General features: G+C 37.2%; 1 pseudogene; it reads right to left on the bottom strand.

Moving 5' to 3' along the window:
• Positions 1 to 211: 211 nt before the first annotated feature.
• LOC149847174 (receptor protein kinase TMK1 pseudogene) lies at positions 212 to 5,545 on the bottom strand (annotated as a pseudogene).
• Positions 5,546 to 20,013: the final 14,468 nt, after the last annotated feature.

Raw genomic sequence — 20,013 nt, 5'->3', positions numbered from 1 at the left:
TATAGGCAACAAAAAAGCGACTTAACTGGGCAGAGTTAAAACGATTCAAACAACAATAAAGGAAAACCATTACAAATGAATCAATTGAACAACTTAAACTAAAAACCAAGAGGGCTGCTAAGAAAACACAAAACAGACGAACTGTAGTATTATTGTTTATTGTTCTTATGTACATCTGCAATTCATCACCAGCCACAAAAGATCATAAATCTCACCGGCCATCGGTGGAAGTGAAAGAATCTGCAAACCCAGTTGGTCTTGCTGGAATACTTCCTCTGCTGTCATCTGATGCTGTCAAGGTGTTCACAACATCTTCCTCATTAGCTTGCCAGCATCTTACCATCTGAAGCAATGGCTTGTCATAAGCGATTCCCTCGAATTCATCATCATCTTCATCGCATGGTTTCCATTTCTCTACAAGTGGTGATAGTACATTGACCGCGTGGCTCATGTCCGGCCGCTGATTTAGCTCCCTCGAAGTGCAATGCCTGGCAAGTTCTGCAACTATCTGAATGCTCTCAATAGTATCTTCTGCAACATCAAGTGCAGGGTCAACAGCAGCAAGCAGAGCTTCTCTACTTAACTTGATCTTCCAAAAATAAGAGGCAAGATACCGGCTTTCCTCAGATCTGTCTTCATCCAGTGCCGTTAATCCAGTTAGAAGCTCCATGAGCACAACACCGAAACTGAAGACATCCGCCTTTGTTGTGACTTTTCCAGTTACTGGGTAGTCGGACCAAATTCTTTAATTAGTTTCAGAGATCCAACATTAATGTTGAAGAATAAAAAGTTATATACAAAAGAAGCCAAGATTTATGTGATAATGACATCTGAAGTATCTAGATTTAAATCACAAATGAGGGCCGCAAAATATTCTGAAGATTCATTGCTCAGCAAGAATTTAAACATTTGAGGTTATTTTTCATTGTAGTTGATCGTGTAAGGTCATGTTTTCTATTCATGGAGATCTTGCTGATCAATCACTCAAAATGACTCATTTATTCCCACATCTTCGAAAGCAATGAACGAGGTGCTTTGTATCGAATAGCATTTTGTGCAACAGGCAAAGCAAACAAGGGATTTGAATTCCCGCATAAGGTAGCAAACAAGTGCACTAGATGCAGCTAGGTCTAAAGAGAATCAAACCAATTACCCAGCACTAGTTATAAGATCATCCACTGGTAAAAAATAAAAGGATGAAATAGTAATAAACAAAAATATCACCCGTAACATGGCTACAATTTGCAGAATATAGAGATGTTAAAAGAAATGTGGAGAAGTCCAAACAAATTAGAATAGAAGTCATAAAGAAGGAAGAACCATGCAAACATTTTGGTGCAAGTGTACATATATATATATAGAGAGAGAGAGAGATCTTCATACTTTTCTTTTCCTCCTTTTTTCTCTCTTTTGGAACAGATGGACATAGCAACTCAAGAAAATCCTACTTAAAACAACTCAAACAAAATCTCAAGAGTGCAGGATATCGACCTATGTCACAGGGACTCAGCAAACTGGGTGCCGCACCCGCGTCGACGCGACATGGGTGCGGCATCGGTGCGGTCAACCCGACCCTGGGTGTGGTCAACGCGCCCAGGGTCATTTGTGTTTAATTTTTAGACTTAAAAAAAATTTTATGCCCAATGAAATATGCTGTTGTGGGAGGATTATGGCAAAATTTTTTTGCCCTAATCCTTCCTTCCTCTCCTCCTGAAGCCTCCACCGGACCCCGATGCCGCCGCCGACCGCTCCGCCTCTACTCTCCTCCTCAGGTACGCTCTCTCCTCTCTGACTCCCTCTGCTCTCCTCTTCGACCTCTCCCCTGCACAAAGAGGGTGCAGGGAGGGGGCTCGAACCCTCCCCTGCACAAAGAGGGAGGACAGGGAGGGGGCTCGAACCCTCCCCTGCACAAAGAGGGAGGATAGGGAGGGGGCTCGAACCCTCCCCTGCACAATATATATATATATATATATATATATATATATATATATATATATATATATATGCCGCACCCCCGTTCCCAAGTTTTTTGAAAGTGTCGCACCCACACCCATGTGACATAGATATCGACTTATATGAAGTTGCTCTCTCTCTCTCTCTCTCTCTCTCACAGACACAGTAGAATGTTTCGAGAGTAGGCAAGTGCATATCGGTTGAGATGTTTTCACACCTACAAACAATTTAGATGCTGTGTCACATGGGTGCGGGTGCGGGGGTGCGGTACTTTCAAAAAACTTAGGTGCGGGGGTGCGGCAGAAATATAAAAAAATATATATATAGTCCAAAAGTGGGACATAAATAACCCTGGGTCAGGTTGACTGCACCGGGTGCCGCACGCGCACCCGCACCGCGTCGCATAGTTGGCCGAGTCCTTGTGACATAGTTTAGATGATACACATGGCCTTTATAGGCCCTAATAGCATACATATCAATGCAAATTGTTCATTTGAATAGTATGTATCCTACTAAGAAATTGAGATGTTTTCACAGCACCAGTTTGAACCTATGTCACACGGACTCTTCTAACAGGGTACCGCACCTGCGTCGCACCCGCACAACTTCCTTTGTGTTAGGTGAAGTCACCCACACTGAGGTCCATTTCTATTCAAAAGTAGATTCAGTTAACCCTAATCAAGTCTATTTTTTATCTATATTATATATATAAATACATAAATGCACACAAATACACTGTTAACTTAAAACTGTTATATATATATATATATATAGATATATATATATATATATATATATATATATATATATATATATATATATATATACACTCCCCGCACCCTCGCACCCAAGTTTTTTTAAAGTGCAGCATTGCCTCATCCGCACCCGCATCTATGTGACATAGGTTTGAACTGATTCCTTACAAAACCAAATAACATATACACATTTGATCAAAGCTAGAATTGTTAAACGAACTTGTGCAGATATAACCAAGCATCACCAAGGGGAAGATAAAGCATTTGCAGAACCAGTTTGCAACCTTACCTGCATACTCTGGAGCCAAGTATCCGAACGTGCCTGCAAGCCTTGTGGCCACCGAACATTTCCCGTCGGGTGCAAGCTTCACCAATCCGAAATCCGAAATCTTAGCTCTGAAATCATCTCCAAGAAGAATATTAGACGATTTAAGATCCCTATGAATGAAGCTCTGCTGAGCAAAATTGTGAAGGTATTCCATCCCTCTAGCCACGTCCAGAGCAATGTTAAGCCTCTTCTTCCAAGACAGCGGTTGCAAATTCAACTTCTGACATTGGAAAAGATGCTTGCTCAGGGCACCCTGAGGCATGTACTCATAAACCAAGAGCCTCTCATTCCCTTCTATGCAGTACCCAAGTAGTGAAACCAAATGGCGATGCCGGACTTTTGAGAGCACGGTGATCTCCGATTGGAATTCATCCAACCCCTTGTTGCTGATCACTGCGGCCTCCATCCTCTTCACCGCTATCAAGGTACCATCATCGAACATACCCTTATAAACCACCCCGAATCCGCCCCTCCCGAGCTCATTCTCTGGTGCAAAATCCCTCGTCACGAACCGGAGGACCTGGACTGAGATCAAGAGGTTTCCGGCCTCTATCACCTGCGTCTCACCAGCGTTCACATTCCTACTCTGCAAGCCATTCACACTCATCACTGACCCGCTAGCATCCGAATAACCCGCAAGAACAATCTTCACCAAATTATCAGGATCCGATGGGTCACTTGGATGGACGACAAATGAGCTTGATGCCTGACCCTTCCTCTTCCCCTTCCCCTTCCCCTTCCCCTTCTTCTTCTTTCTGGCGACAAAAACAACAATGGGGACCAAGAAAGCGAACAATGCTGCAACAGCAGCTACTGGTGCAATGATGACAACCATAATATTTGATCGAGATCCCGGGCTCAGACTACCCGACGAGGGGCCAACCGGAGAAGACGGAGTGAAACCACCAGAGGAAGGTGGTGATCCCGCCACAGAGGCATTCGAAGCAAAAAGCGGATTCCCATCGGTGAGGACCACGACTCCCTTGGCGAACGCCGGGACTGGAGGCTGCAAATTGTTCGACCTAACATCCAATAAACTCAGAGCTTTCAATCCCGTCAATTCTGGCGGGATCACGCCCATCAAATTGTTCCCATTGAGAAGAATTTTCACCAAGGAAGCAAGTTTTGCGAGCGAAGGACTAATGCTACCATTGAGATTCCGATTAGGAAGGTTCAAAATCAAAACGTTCTTACTGGGATCGCAGGAAACGCCCAGCCACGGGCTTGAGCAAGGGTCGTTTCCGGCCCATTGCGCGGCGAGAGTCGCCGGATACTCAACCCCGCTGAGGAAATCCAGGAGGGCAGTGACCTCCGGGTCGCAGGGCACCCCAGGGACGCTCTGGCAGAAGGGATTCTGATGGCCGGAGAAATTCGCAAACGTGAACTTCGGAATAGGCCCGGTGAGCATGTTGTTATCGACCAGAAGCACTTGCAGAGACGGAATCGACGCCAAACCGGGCGGGATCGGGCCGACAAGCTTGTTGTTATTGAGCCTGAGATCGACCAACGACACGCAATTCGAGAGCCCGGCCGGAATCACCCCTGAAAACTGGTTCCCATGGAGCCAGAGCTGCTGCAGCGAGGTCATGGTGGCAAAGACGTTGAGAGGGCCGGATAGCCCGGCCATGTTCTGGTTGTTGAGCCACACAATTCTCGCCTGCGAGCCGTTGAAGCTCGCCGGAAAGGGGCCGTTTAGGCTGTTGTAGGAGAGCTGGAGGACGGCGAGCGACGGCATCGAGCCGAGGAAGGCGGGGATGGGGCCAGCGAGGTTGCATTGGGACAGGGAGAGGTTCGCCAGCTGCGCAGAGCTCTGAATTGAGGGAGGGAGGGACCAGCCATTGGTCTGGTTGAGGGGATTGAGCTCGAGGGAGAGGACCTGGAGCGCGGTCAGGCCGTCGAAGAAGTCGGCCGGGATCGAATCGAACTGGTTCGAGCCGAGGTAGGCGTAGTTGAGTTTGGAGAGGCCGCTGAAGGTGGGGAGGGGGCCAGTGAAGCGGTTGCGCTGCAGGCCGAGGTTGACGAGCTCGGTCAGTTGGTTGAAGTTTGTGGGGAGGGGGCCCTCCAGGCCGAGGTTCTGGACCTGGATTTGGGACACCCTGGAGCCGGAGCAGAAGACGTGAGGCCAAGAGGGAGGGCCGCAGGGGTCGGAGTCGTTGGTCGGCCAGTTGAGGAGGGAAGGATTCTTCAGGCCTTGCTGGAAGGAGAGGAGGATGGAGAGATCTCCTGGATCAGTGGTGGAGGAGGTCCTGCAGGCCAGAAAGCATAGGATTATGACCAGTGAGAGGTAGAATGCATTTATGGGGAGTGCCATTTTGGGTGGTGGTGTTTGTGGGGAGGGGTTCTTATCACCACCCTCCTGCTGCATCATGCATTGGGTGAAGCAGAGAGTTTTGGGGTTTGGGTTTAGGGGCTGCTGCTGCCTGCTGGTGGTGGTGGCCAAAGGAGGGAGAGACGGTGTTCCCTTAGTAAGGTAGCCCTCCCTTAGATTTGAACTCAAACTACCTGCCATTTCTATGTGAGAGGATGAAAAAGGAAGTGCGAGTCCTCCAAAAGAAGGGTTGGTCTCTCGGAGGATGAAAAAGGAAAGTGTGGGTCCTCCAAAAGAAGGGTTGGTCTCTCGGAGGATGAAAAAGGAAAGTGTGGGTCCTCCAAAAGAAGGGTTGCTCTCTCTCTCTCTCTCTCTCTCTCTCTCTCTCTCTGTGGGAATGAAGTGGGGAAGATGAAAACTGGTTTTTTCTTTCTTCTTTTTCTCAGTTTTTTACTTTAGCTTGGAGTTTCTTTATTCTTTTTCACATTCAGGTGGCCGTAGAACATGCCGGGTCCGAAATGGATAAAAGATCGATTCGGGTTTCCATGTAAGGCAAGGAGGGTACCAGGGTGCAAATGGATCCAAATGGTAGGACCTCTGATTTGAACTCGATACAACATTATTGGATATGGATGTTATAATAGGATCCAACTGGATCATGGTTCAGTTTCATACTATGTTCAATTCTCATTCTGCACGTAAACAGATTCAGATTTTAATTGATCTTGGATACTCAAAGCATATCCAATCATTTATATTGCTGGACATGGGAATGAGCTCTCACTGAATGCAGTTAAAAAATAACCGCTCCGTTGGATATCTGACTCAGACTCGAGTCCACCACCTCATGGATCTGGATATATGGTTGGATACAGGATTTTCCCGGCTCTGTCTAACGTGTATTCATGTCCCAAAATAAGTCGATCCAGTACAGCGTTAGTCTAAATTTGACATACTTGGTGTACTTTTTACTAAAAGATATACTTAAGGATGTAAGCGGTTCGGATTTGGATCAAATGTGGCAAATACCATATTCTATTAACCAAATGTTTGCTAAATGGATTCAAATTCTTATTCAGATTGGAACGGCCAAAAGCTCACATCAGATTCACTTTTTACATGTAAACAGATTCGGATATTCATCAAATTCAGATATTTGTTGGTTCTGGGAGCAAAAAATCAAATATGATATCGACATCCGATTATAATCTGATATGGTTTTGACTTACCAAATGCAACTAAACGGAATCAAATTTGGTCAGATATCAGATAAAATCCTATTCATTGACATCCCTAGATATACTAGATGTGAATGTGATTTCAGTATGGTTTGGATCCAAGTAGATTTGTTGGTACAGATTTGGATCTGGTCCAAGTGTAGCTACGGATCATACGCTAGAATCTGCATCCAAATATGAATTGGAAATAAATTTGATTTAGTAGAGCTGAATCTAAATTAAAATTATATACGGCATGTTATAAGTAGCATTTTATATGGAAACTGTACAAACATATCAGATTTTAACTGAATCCAAACATGGATCCGACAGCAAATATTGATCATAATCCAAATAGAAATCCAAATGATTACGACCATATAAGTCTGAATCCGACCAGAAAACACTTCCAGATTCTATTTGAAGATCCATAGTCCAAATTAGATGTATCGGATTTTGTTTGAGGTCCAACCAAATCCAATCCATTTGCACAAGTGGCTGTTGCATGAAACTAAAAAGGGTTACGATCCCTCACATCTTATGGCCGTAGATGGGCAAACCAACAAAAAGCATGTCTGATACTTTAGAGCAGGATCAATGGGACCACCCTGAACTATGGACCCGATTGCACGGTTGGATTGGGTTGGTTTGGTTGGTGCTAGACTGAACTCTGTCTGAACCCAGTGGTTGGTGTCCGGGTCAAGTGGACCCATTCCTTCCTGAGCCGGGTCCTGGGGAACATGTTTTGACTCTTTAGATTATACTCAAATATTTTAAGCTTTAGCTTAGCCATGATGGATTTTGAGCTAAGCAAAATGCATCATATATTTTAACTGGTACTAAAATAATTTTTATTTTTGTAAATTAATTAATTATGAGTTTCCATTTACGTGCTAACCGCGATTGGTGGTTTTGCCTCAAAAAAAAAAAAACAGGATCAGGCCAGCGAGGCTAAGACCTTTGACATTAATACCTTCAGAAATCTCTTGGATGTCGTAAATCTTAAGATGAACGACGTCCAAATCACTATGAGTTAGATGCCCATTATGGATGTCACTGTACCGGGACGGGTGCTGGGGACATTGTTTCTACCTCCACTCGGTCTCACAATTTTGCTCTCTATTTTTGCACGGGTTTTGATTTTTAACCTCCATCCTCGATTCATTTCTTGTTTAGTATCCTTCATCCCCAATCCAAATGGAGTGAGGCTGAGCTCCATTTTATCGGTCTTTTTGCCGCTGCCGCTGCCGCTGCCGCTGCCGCTGCTGCTGCCACCGTTAGAACAAAGATACAAGAGAAATGAAAGCTCAGGCAGCTTGTTAGTCTAAAAAAATGAAAGAGATTCGAGAAAGGGTTTTATTATATATATATATATATACAAGATTTTATAATATGTGCAAAAATATAATAATAATTTTCTTAACAAGAATCGAGAACGGAGCGAGACAGGGGAAAGAGTAAGTCCATCCCCACACGGGTTTTGATTTTGACTTTCATTCCGGGTTTATGGTTCATAGTTCATGGTTCATGGTTTTGAATTACAGGGGCAAGAGATTTCTCAGGGAACGGGAAAACAGGTGAACATTTAGATTACTTGTAAAAATGTCTTGTTAGTTGTAAATTTTAAAATGAAAGTATGGTCAAAGACTCAAAATTAAGTTGGTGGGCTGTGCATGATAGAGAAACCACTCTGTGTTTAAATATAAATATATAATGGAAGCCTTTTCAAAAAAATTTAGTGTAGATGGCAGGCCATATAATATTAGTTCTGTCGTGAACATCATATCCCTCCAAAGTGAATTATTAAATAGTAGGTAAGAATCAGAATGAAGCACCAGATCCAATAGTCAGATTTAAAAAACCTTACAAGCTAATCGTGTACGTGCTTGACAATCTTATCATATGCAAAAGTCGTGCAGGGAGCATGTTTCCACTCTGTTCCGGCGATATATATGAGAGAACTGAACATATTAGGCGTCATTTTTTGTTCTGCCTTATAGTTTTTAAGTGTTTTATGAAAGATCTAAACAGTTAGACGTGTTCAGTATGATCGATTTAGTGGGAATACTCTTGGATTATGTTTTTTTATGAAAAAACATGATATAAGCCGAAAAAAACTGATACCTTCATAGTGACTGATTTTAGATCATCAGAAAAATCTATATACAGGTCAGGTTCCGGCAATCCAAAAGTTGGTTCCCAGTAAACAAAACTTATACTTATAGATCACATTTACGGTGTTAGATGTGAAAAAAAATACTTAAAACTATGATTTTTGAAAGGGCCTAATGAGACCTATAGAAAAAGGGAGCCTAATTAAGGAATATATATATATATATATATATATATATATATATATATATATATATATAGGTTACTAATGAAGGTAAAAACTAATGAGTAGAAATCATTATTTTCTTCAAAAATTACATGGTTTGTTTAGTAAGAAACTTGTTTTGATTCATGTGATTGAGTCCAAAAATCAACGGCCTACAATGTGCCAAAATTTCAAGTGTCAAAAGATCACATTTTTACATTATAAAAGCAGGTTCCAAGATTTGATCCTTAGCAAACAAACCATGCTGAACACATCTATGTGGTTAGATTGAGTCGATACAACTTATACTTATGATTTCTAGATCATTAGTTCATTACCTTAATTAGTAACAAATATTTTTTTATATATTTATGTATTTATGTATTTATATATTTATTTATTTATGTATATGCATATTTACATATTTATTTATAAAAATAGAGAGAAGTGTGCAAAGATTTATCCCTAAGCATGATGTGTACACTAATTTTCAACATTATTTTTTATTTAAATTCTAATGTTACAAATATATGTTATATGGTTTAGTGGAATCTAGATATTTTATCATCAGGCTCTCGTACGTGTGAAGGTTTTTATATGATATATGGTTTATTGATTATGTGATCTACATGGTTTATTTAGTAGAAATCAACATTTAGATCATTCAATTATGATACTTGGTCAGGCTTTTGTAGGGCTTCAATAACAAGCACCATGCACATTACATGGATGGTAGAAAAAACCAATTCTTCTTTATATATATATATATATATATATATATATATATATATATATATATATATATATATATATATATATATATATATATATAACATTTGGTGCTATTGAAGGTGAATCCACATAGATGTGTTTAGCATGATTTATTTGCTAAGGATCAAACCTTGGATTGGTTATCTTCTATCTAAAACCAAGATTTTTTTATTCATGAAATTTGGCATTCATTTTTGAATCCCTTAAAAAATGTGGTTACATGTAACAACCACATCATTCAAAACTCATTTTATACTAAACAAACCTTATAAGTCACATCCAGGTCAATTTACAAAAATATCTAAAACATCAAAATAAAGTGACATGCCTCCCTCCTATATATATATATATATATATAATCTAACATTAAACTAGTTGTGTTTAAAAATACCTTTAAAAGTGGTATTTTTGAAAATATATAATTATTTTTTAGGCCAAAAAGATAAATTTTATTGATTCATAAGGTTTGTTTTTTTGAAAATGGTGATTGACTTTTCAATTTCTTTCAAGTTTGAAAGACATGTAATGCCCAAAAAGTAGTCATGCATTTTTAAAAGTACTACTGTTTTAAGGGTATTTTAGTTATTTTTATAATGTTGAATCTATCTAATGTTAAACACAATTAGTTTAATGTTAGATTAACCATATATATATATATATATATATATATATATATATATATTGGCTATGAATGAAAGAAATGAACTAATGAGTAGAAATTACTATTTTCTTCAAAAAAATTTATTTTTTTGTAGATCAATTGTTACATATGCGATCTACAGTGTGTGTTTAGTAGAAAACTTGTTTCGAATATTGTGATTATAACAAGTAATTATTAAATTTTTAAAGGAGGCCAAAAATCAATGACCCACAATGTATCAAAATTTCATAAATAAAGAGATCACATTTTAAAGTTAGAGAAACACGATGAAAGGTTTGATTCTCAGCAAACAAACCATGTTGAACACACCTATGTGGTTAGATTGACACGAAACAACTTGCACCTATAATTTCTAGCCATTAGTTCCTTATATTTATTAATAAAAATATTTTCTTATATATATATATATATATATATATATTATTTTGAAAATTTTGAAAAATCAAGGTTTTTTTATTTATAACTCGAAGAAACCACACTCGACATGAAGACCTGGTCACAATGGCTTAGCCTACCATACCTACGGTCAGTGGCATAGCTAGGATTCATGTGAGGGGGGGGGGGGTGCAAACAGGGGTGTAGCGGAAAAAAATGTGTGATAGTCGGGAGGGGTTCCGGGGCAGCGCCCCCCAAAAAAAATTTTTTGAGATAAAATAAAAAATGGCTACAATTATTAATAAAAATCTATTTGATATGGACAACTCAAACTATTTGCTGCAGTCAGGGCTGGCCTAGGACTGACCTGGGCTACAAAAATGGATAAAAATCTATTTCATATGGAATCAGGGATGGGCTAGGACTGGGCTTTAAAAAAAAAAAAACTGTTTGGGGAGGTCCTGCGCCCCCCACCCACCCCCTAGATACGCCTTTGCCTACGGTTGTCGTGCCGCCAGCCTAAAACTTCAAAGTTAGGACCCCTACCCTCGGGGCCTATGCTACCCATTGGGTTGTGCAGAAGAGCGATGACACCCATGAGAATGAAACCTTGACTGCCCGTCAAGCAGCCAAGGCCCCACCCCACTCTACCACATTTGTCAAGAAGACGAGGTTCTTTTAAATAATTCATTTCATGGTGAACAGAAAAGTTTGAATCAATGAGGCACCATTAATTTTTATTAAGAAACTCCACATACTCAAAATTATTTTTGGAGTGTTGTGCATTCTCTAGACAAACTTGCGATCCTTCTGACCAACATATTTTGTATTTTATGATAATAAGGGATGTCATTTTCTTATTAAAAAAAATACCTATACTATACTATTGTGATTGGTCAAAACATTTTGTGTCTCATTTGGTATTTTATTTTGATAAAAAAAAAAATCCAACCAAGTTTTCGTGCACGCACTACTAGCCCAACTGGTGACGAGTTTGACCGAGAAACTGCCAATTTTGAGTAATTCGCAAATTCTTGCCCATAATATGCATAATTTACGGCTTGAGTTGATTTAGTAGCAGTAGTCGTCACAAAGATACATGCATGACTCGACACGAAACTCGGGTTTGACATGCGGGTTTTGAACATTTTTTGGAAATTAAGATATGGTGATACATATTTTTTAATTGTTTAATCAATAAAAGATATTTTTTGATAATAATGAATTCTAATCAAAATGTGTTAAAAAAGTTAAAAAATATTAATTTAGATAATGTACATACATATAAGAGTCGTGTCAGTGTATCATAGTCGTGTCCAACTTGTGTTATCCATGACAAGGCCTCTAAATGGCATGTCACTTTGACATAGGTTGTGGTATGCATGTTGGTATATGGCGCAAATGGGTAGGAGGAGCACAAGCAAGCAATGAAGAATTGGTTAGTGTATGATACTTTTTCTTTTTTGTCAACTGCACCATTAGAGATGTATGCAAATTGTGGTGAAGTAAAATATATGATTTGGTTAGTGTATGATACTTTTTTGTCAACTGCACCACTGGAGATGTATGAAAATTGTGGTGAAGTAAAATATTTGAGGCTGGAGGCTGCACACATCTCAAGGTCAAACCCTAGAGGCCGTGCCTGTCACTTTACCAAAAGTGGGATTATTAGGCCAATTTCATTTTCGAAAGCTATTACTCAGAGTGGGTCCTTATGTGGCTTGATCCTTGGCGGTTATATATATATATGGGTTAATATTTGGTGCTATTGAAGGCATCAAATTATATGAAACTATTGAGCTAAAAATCATATTCAAGCTTTATCAACTCAATCTGACCACATATATCTAATATAAATGATTTTTTTTGCTAAAGATCAAGTCTTGGTTCATGTTATTTCCATCTAAAAGATATAATTTTTTGAGTCATAAAATTTTAATGTATTGTGGACCGCTAATTTTTGAAACTTATATATCAAAATCATATGATTCAAAACTCAGTTTTTACTAAACAAACATTTTAGATTACATCCATACATTTAATTTAAGAAAAAAATCTAAAACCTATGATTTTCAGCTCAATAGTTTCATATGATTTGGTGCCTTTAATAACACCAAATATTAACTATATATATATATATATATATATATATATATAGTTCCTTAAGGCCCCTTTTTGGCCCCTTCAAAAATCATAGTTTTAAGTTTTTTTTTCTCACATCTAACACCGTAGATGTGATTTATAAGCTTTGTTTAGTGAGAACCAGCTTTTGGATCATCGGAATCTGACCTGTATACAGGTTTTTCTGGTTATCCAAAATCAATGGCTATGAAGGTACCATTTTTTTCTGGCTCAAAAAACATGTTTTTTTGTGAAAAAAACATAATCGAAGAGTGTATTCCCACTAAATTGAGCATGCTAAATGCATCTAATGGTTCAGATCTATCATAAAACACTTAAAACCTATGGAGCAGAATGAGGCAGAAAATGAGACTTAATATGTTCAGTTATCATATATATATATATATATATATATATATATATATATATATAGTCAACATTAGTTGCATTCAATCAATTTAAAAAACAAAAATACCCTTAAAAGTAAGGGCATTTTTAAAATATATGTCCTAACGAGATAAGAAAGCTAATTGCCTGGTTACGATGTTACAAGATTTTATCTCCCAACTAAAAAACGTTAAAAGCTGTATGTTAATTGTAGAATCCGGTCACTACCTACTCCTGGCTGGCCACTTCCCTTGATGTGACAGCAAGTATCCTAACCAGGTCTCTCCTTGAGGATTCTTTGACAGTCTTGTAGCGGTTGGGTGTAGCTGATAAGTTTCTTTCCCACCAGACACATTCTTTAACAGCTTGCTCTTAAAAGGTCTAATTAGATTAAAATAAAGGAAAATATCTGTTGGGTTTCCAAGCTATACCCAACCTCTAGTCGCATCAATTTGTTAAGCTAAATTCTAGTAGATGGTGTCCAACTCCAATTTCAAAGCATAGGCCCCGGGGGCAGGGGTCTTAGCCTTGGAGTTTTACGTCGCTGGCACGGCGACGGTCTGAGCCATCACGACCAGATCTTGGTGCCGGGTAAAGTTTCTTTAGGTTATAAATTAAAAAATAAACTACATTTTCAATTCAAATTTGGAGTCTCCATATCCATGTCCAAAAGTGGCCTGCAATTGTAGAAGAGTGATCCAGTGTTCAGGGCGAACACTTCATAAGTATTCGCCTCTTTTTAATAAGGGGCCTGTAGTGGGGCCCTCTTTTTTAATAAGAAGGGCAGCCACTACATCGCGCCTGTCGGTTGGACCGAACACTTTCAATTAGGCTACGGGAACAACAATAATAAAAAGCCAACACCCTTTCCTTACTGCATGTAAGTGATCTATTGTTAGCTTTTTTAGTTTACTATTGGTTTCATGCAAACGTGAACGAGTTCACGCTGAACAAACATCTTTTTATGAACACTAGATTGCGTGCACCCTAAAAAACATTTATCTCTAAATAAATGTTCATTGGTAGGTGCTATGTTGCCAAGCACCTTCAATTCATGAATGTAATTAGATTTCAGTTGGCACTAAACATTACCTTAGAATATCTAGATTTTGGTTGGCACGAAACATTACCTTAGAATATCTAGATCTTTGGGGGGAATCACATAAAGAAAAAAGAGGCTATTTTATGGTATCGTGCGTGAGGATGATTTCAACCATCTAAATTTGGCAGCTCTTCAAGATTGGATTGTAACGCCCCAAAATTATATCAGAATTTTTAGAAAAAAAAATAACACCAATAATAAAGCAGAATACTTTTTTCTGAAATTCGATGCCACTTTGGGCGGGTTACAATAAATCAACGCCACATGCATTAAAACTAAGCATTAACTTTCAAATTTAATATCATTCCATGCTTAAATAATTAAGGATTAACATTTCAATAATAAAAAGACAAAGCAATCCAAAATTGATGTTGAATTCTTCGAGAAAGAAGAACGTGATCATTCGCTTGACGTCGCTGATCAATCCTTCATCACCCCAGCCTAAGTGTTGCCTTTAAAATGTTAAAGTAGGGGTGTCAAACCACAGCCTCAGTAGGTTTCACCAACCATATAAACGTAAATATCTCTCAAAGCAAGAAATACGCATTGATGTAATTGCAAATATCAATTAAAGCATGCAGCACAGTATATCAGGATAAGCATAAATGCATTATCACAATCAGTCATGCTTGCATTTAATTTCAGAACATGTAAGCTACAATGCACAAATCCAAAGCAAACCAACAAATTCATGCACAGACTGTATCAAAACCAGTGATTCTACATTTAATGATCTATTTCTCTTTTCTAACCCTAAAGGTACACTCTCAAGTTTCTAACTCTGATTCAACAAATTCAATGAAGTGTCTATCATGCCATGTATTTTATTAGCCTCATCGATTAAAAGAATTTGTGAACTCTCTTCGAAGTTTTCATTGGAGTAGTCTGTGACCGAGAGAATCTCTCAATGGTCCATACGAAATCGATTCTTACTCTGCAGATATTCAGAACATACCACCTAGGTCACATGGTAGTCTGACCCTTTATAACCTGAGACTGGAGACCAATGAAAACGCCTAGCTCTCCAAAGCAGCAATGGTCAACAGGTCATGTGTACCACCACTCTCTTCAAAGTGGTCCCGGGTTTGAATAGGTCGTAGGTGTTATTTAATTATTAGGCTCATGAATTAATTTCAAGTGCTCTAAGCACACGGGCTCGCTAGCCCAATCTCCACGCGAGAAGATTCTATAACACAAGGTTGTTTCAACCCATTCAAACAATCCAAATTTCAAACTTCATCACTGGGTGACTTTGAGCATGGTCTCCTTGAGGCAAATATGTGATTATGTGCATGGTTATTTAGTCTATTATTTTCTTGGTGTTTCGTAGGCACCCATGGGTTCTATCAAACTCAAGCTCACTCATAAGCTATGTTTATACTCATATCATACATTCTTTATTATCAATCATGCATCATATACGCAATTCAATTTTAATCATGTCCCAATTGACAAACAACATGTGCATCCATTTATTTTCAAACAGTTCATGCCTTATGATGCATAGTACTCATTAGCATATCTAACATATTCATGGTTGTCAATCATGATTGAACATGTAATGCATTTAGTTAACATGCTTATCAATCCATAATCAAGTTTAAACATCCATGATCATGCTGCAGTAGTATAGAAAACAACTAGGCATTAAGACCTAATAATTAGGTAATTCAGGTCATTATTAAGCTGATTTTGGAAAATCCACCGAGACTCACAAGGATCTTATTTAACTCTCAAAATTTAACTGGGGTTACCCCAACATGTCAAAGACTCAACCCAAAAACATAATATTAAAATCAGTTCTAATAAAATCAGAAAAATTCTAAGACTAAACCCAGTTCAGGAAATTTTATAAACCAGTATCTGTAATTTGCAAAAAATCTTCCAATTTTGAGAATTTTCTGAGACCTACTGTTAACTCTTTTTTTAAAAACTTTTTTACCAAGTCTTCTTCTGTATGTGGACTCTCACCCAATTTTTTTAAAAAATTAAATAACCATTTTGAATGGGTTTTCCTAACTGTCAAAGTAATTGGTCAGAATAGCCCTGTAACGAGAGCTAAAAAATAATGCTTTTCTATAGAGGGCATAAATCCCTCAAAATGGACTCAATCAGAATAAATTAAAACGCCAAAATCAAGCTCCAGATATGTAGAACATTATACAACTTTGTTTTCTTTTAATAATTCGTATTCTAGGAGATGTAAATTTTTTCTAAAACTTGTCAGGTTAAAAATGAGACAGTTTTACAGTTAGTTCTGCTGTCAGCGCAGAAAACTTATGCTTTATTTTAGAGGTCATCTTGGCATAAAAAAATACTCAAATAAAATAAATAAGGGTTCTAATCAAGCCACATATGTGTAGAATATGATAGTGTTCTTATTTATATTTATTGTACTCGTATTCACTGAGTTATCAATTTTTTTCCGAAACATATCAAGTCCAAAATATGAGCAGCATAATAGAAATTTAAATATAAAAATCTTTCAGTAATCAATGTTAAGCATGATACAAAAATTAATCTAACATGCTTGTTAATTAAACTAACATGATCAAAGTACAGTACATCCATTAATCATAATTTTTTTATGCTAAAATACATAATTTTGAGCACTACTCATTCATGATTCATGAAAATAGCACATAAAAATTTGATTTAAGCATGCTTCTTAACCAAATCATAATCCAACAAATTATATAATCAAACCACCACTATTCACATACTAACATGACTTGTAACAAGAATTTACAGATCTAAACAACCCAAATATACACTTTTTACATGAATCAAAATTCATATTCAAACCCCAAAACCGATTTTATTAAAACCCCTTTTCTAAAACTGGTTTTGCACAAAATATATATTGGTGATGTATTTTCACCAAAAATGTTTTCTAAAACTTACGTGAAACCAATTTTTTTAATCACTTTAATGTATGATCTACCTTGGATCAGATATAGAAATTGGCCATATGCATATTCCATGCGATGGGATTAATTTACACCTATGCGCTAGGTGAACCTACCTCTTTCGGGTTTTCGAATCGATTAAACCTTCGTCTCCCGTCTTGGATTTGCCAACCAATGTCCTCAATCTTGGTTGCAACTCTAATGGCGGTTGGATAGGCCACCACCAAGAAGAAGGAGAAGGAGAAGGAGATGAATATATCTAATGACAAAGATGATTGTTAGTTTTGGCATAGGAGACTTGGACATGCAAGTTCTAGTGTTATTTCAAAAATCATTAAGCATAATCTTGTAAAAGGTTTACCAAAATTGCATTTTGTTTTGGACAAAGTTTGTGATGCATGTGCTAAAGGTAAACACGCTAGATCCTCTTTCAAATCCAAGTATTTGGTCTCTACCTCAAGACCCCTAGAGCTTATTCATCTAGATATTTTTGGTCCCTCTAGAATAAATAGTCTCAGTGGGAAGATATTTGAATTTGTAATTATAGATGATGTTTCAATATTTATATGGATGATTCTTCTTATAAATAAGAGTAATGTATTGCATGAATTCATCACATTTTGCAAACACCTAAATTGAAAAAAGTTATTCTATCACCTACATTAGGAGTGAAAATGGTTTTTCTCATAACTTCTCTGCTCCTAGAATTCCTCAACAAAATGGTGTTGTTGAAAGAAAGAATATGACCTTAGAAGAAATGACAAGAACTATACTTTGTGAAAATAATCTTCCAAAATATTTTTGGAGTGAAGCCATGAATGTGGCTTGCTATATCATTAATAGGGTCATGATTAGACCTATTATCAAAAATACCCCTTATGAGCTTTACAAAAGTAGAAAGCTCAACATTTCATATTTTAAAGCTTTTTTTGTAAATGTTTTATTTTGAACAATGGAAAAGATAATTTAGACAAATTTAATGTCAAAAGTAATAAAAATAATTTTCTCGGTTATTCCTTGAGTTCAAAAGCATATAGGGTGTTTAATAAAAGAACTCTTATTGTTAAAGAATCAATTTATGTACTATTTGATGAATGTAACCTCCCTCCTAGTGATAAAATGGTCAATGATAAACTAGGTAGTTTTGAAAAATAAAAAGAAAGTGATGCCAAGGATTAAAATGATGATGTACATAATGAATTAAACCCTCATCTGAAAGATTTGCAAGAAAAGAATATTTAACATGATGACCTTCTTAAAGAATGGAGATATGTTAAGGATCATTCAATTGAAAATATTCGTGGTAATCCAAGTGAAGGTGTGAGAATTAAGCATTACTTGAACAATGTTTACAAATTCTTAGGCTTTGTGTCTCAAATTGAACCAAAGTCAATTGATGTTGCTCTCAATAATGAATCATGGATATTAATTATGCAGGAAGAGCTAAATCAATTGAGAGAAATGATGTGTGAGATCTAGTTTCAAGACCTAAAGATCAAAATATCATTAGAACAAAGTGAGTTTTTAGAAATAAACTTGATGAATTCGATAAAATCTTTAGAAATAAGGCTAGGATAGTAGCCCAAGGATATAGTCAAGAAGACGACATTGATTTTGATGAAACCTATGCTCTCGTAGCTAGGTTGGATGCTATTAGGATGCTTTTAGCATTTGCATGCATTCTTGATTTCAAACTATATCAAATGAATGTCAAAAGTGCATTTCTAAATGGTCAAAGAAGAAGTTTTTGTTGAACAACCTTATGGATTTAAAAATTCACATTTTCCAAACCATGTTTTTAAACTTAAGAAATCTCTTTATAGTTTAAAGCAAATCCCTCGTGCTTGGTACGAAAGGCTTAGTACATTCTTGACTAATCAAGGTTTTTCCAAAAACCAAGTAAATACAACTCTTTTTATAAAAAAGAATGAGCTTGGAATGCTAATAGTTCAAATTTATGTTGATGCTATCATAGTTGATGCTACTAATGAGTCTATAAGCAAAGATTTTTCTAAGCTTATGTAGGGAGAATTGAGCTTCTTTCTTGGTCTTCATGTAAAACAAAGAAAAGAAGGTATATTCATTAGCCAAACCAAATATACCAAAGAACTATTGAAGAAATGTAGATTGCACAACTCAAAAGGTTATTCAACTTTTATATCTACCTCAATCAAGCTTGAAAGTGATGAAAAAGGTAAATGTGTTGACACTAAACTGTATAGAGGCATGGTAGGATCTTTATTATATTTAACTGCAAGCGGACCTAATATTTTGCTTAGTGTGTGTTTGTATGCAAGATTCTAGAGCAATCCTAAAGAATCTTATTTAATTTCTGTTAAGAGGATATTTAGATACCTATTGAACACTTTAGACTTTGGTCTATAGTATCCAAAAGAATTCTTATGTGATCTTAGAGCTTATTCAAATTCATATTATGTAGGTTGCAAGATTGATAGAAAACACACAAGTGGTATTTGTCAGTTTCTTGGTGGAAGTCTGATTTCTTGGTCTTCAAAAAAACAACATTTTGTGACATTATCTACTATTGAGGCTCAAGTAGTGCTTAAATCTTATAGCTTAAGCATCAATTACATGATTTTGATGTTAATTTAGATCACATACCTCTATGTTGTGACAATACAAGTGCTATAAATTTATCTAAGAACCCTATTCAGCACTTTAGATCTAAGAACATCTTATTAAGATATCATTTTATTAGAGATCATGTTATCAAAGGTGATGTAGAACTAAAATTTGTTTAAATAAATAAGCAATTAGCCAATATCTTTACAAAACCTTTGAGTGAAAA

The sequence above is a fragment of the Nuphar pumila genome, chromosome 2 (genome assembly GCF_984573655.1).
Source record: "Nuphar pumila chromosome 2, dmNupPumi1.hap1.1, whole genome shotgun sequence".
Classification (NCBI taxonomy): domain Eukaryota; kingdom Viridiplantae; phylum Streptophyta; class Magnoliopsida; order Nymphaeales; family Nymphaeaceae; genus Nuphar; species Nuphar pumila.
Note: the sequence above shows the minus strand (reverse complement) of the source record. Positions and strands in the feature narration are given on the sequence as shown.